The sequence below is a fragment of the Zingiber officinale genome, chromosome 7A, assembly GCF_018446385.1.
Source record: "Zingiber officinale cultivar Zhangliang chromosome 7A, Zo_v1.1, whole genome shotgun sequence".
NCBI lineage: Eukaryota > Viridiplantae > Streptophyta > Magnoliopsida > Zingiberales > Zingiberaceae > Zingiber > Zingiber officinale.
In genome coordinates, this window is record NC_055998.1 from 43,019,886 (window position 1) to 43,020,900 (window position 1,015).

Consider the following 1,015-nt stretch of genomic DNA (forward strand, 5'->3'; position numbering starts at 1 on the left):
ATTTTTCTCCTCAATTCTATATAAGTCCTTCTCCAGAAGTTCTTCATGATTCTTGCCACTTCTCAACTTAATAACATTACACTGTTCACTAGACCTTGTCTGTGTCGGAGGAAGGTCATGTTTGAACCATTTCGAAACTATGCTATCTATCCTTGCCTTCAACTATTTGAACCCCTCATTTTGTGACTTGTGATTTTCCAAAATCTTGGAAGATTGAACTGCATTTTATTTGACAGACTCTTTTGCCTTCATTGCTTGCACTTCTGAAGTTCTCAAGGGAAATTTTATCCAACTTCTATCTGACCATTCTTGGAGATTCAATGTCATTTGATCAATTAATGTATATGCTTCGTCCATACTTTTGTTCATAAAAGAACCTTCAGCTGATGAATCCAATAAACACTTATCTGAGAAAGAAATTCTCCTATAGAATATGTGTAAAGTCAGCCATTTTTCCAAGCTATAATGAGGGCATTGTCTTTATAGACTCTTGAATCTATCTCATGCTTCAAATAATGATTCTCCATCTGCTTGAGCAAAATTTGTGATGAATTCCTTATGTAAACTGTTCTACTTGGAGGGAAAAAGTGATTCAGAAATTGACCCTCTAATTGTTCCCAACTTGTAATGCTTTGAGGACAGAGGGAATATAACCAAGTACTTACTTTATCCTTGATACTGAAAGGAAATGTCATCAATCAAACTGCATCCACTCACACTCCTTCATAGTTTACCATATCACAAAGCTCTAGAAATGTCTCAAGGTGTAGATAAGGGTTTTCTGATACTTCTCCTCCAAATTTGTGACCTTATATCATAGCAATTATCTTTGGGTCTAGCTGGAAACTATTGGCTTAGATATGAGACTGCATAATGGGAGACATAAATCTTGCAGAAATGGGTGCAAAAAATTCGTTTAAAAGACCTGCTTGACATGTCAGTGCTCATAGTATGTAAAAAATTATAAGGAAAATAAAAAAATACAGAATTAAATACAAGAAGGAAAATACATAAT

At 34.6% G+C, this 1,015-nt stretch overlaps 1 non-coding gene across 1 annotated transcript; it reads left to right on the plus strand.

The window, feature by feature from the left end:
* Window positions 1-457: 457 nt before the first annotated feature.
* LOC122003176 lies at window positions 458-564 on the plus strand. The gene has a single exon (XR_006117841.1). It is a non-coding gene; the product is annotated as a small nucleolar RNA R71 (small nucleolar RNA).
* Window positions 565-1,015: the final 451 nt, after the last annotated feature.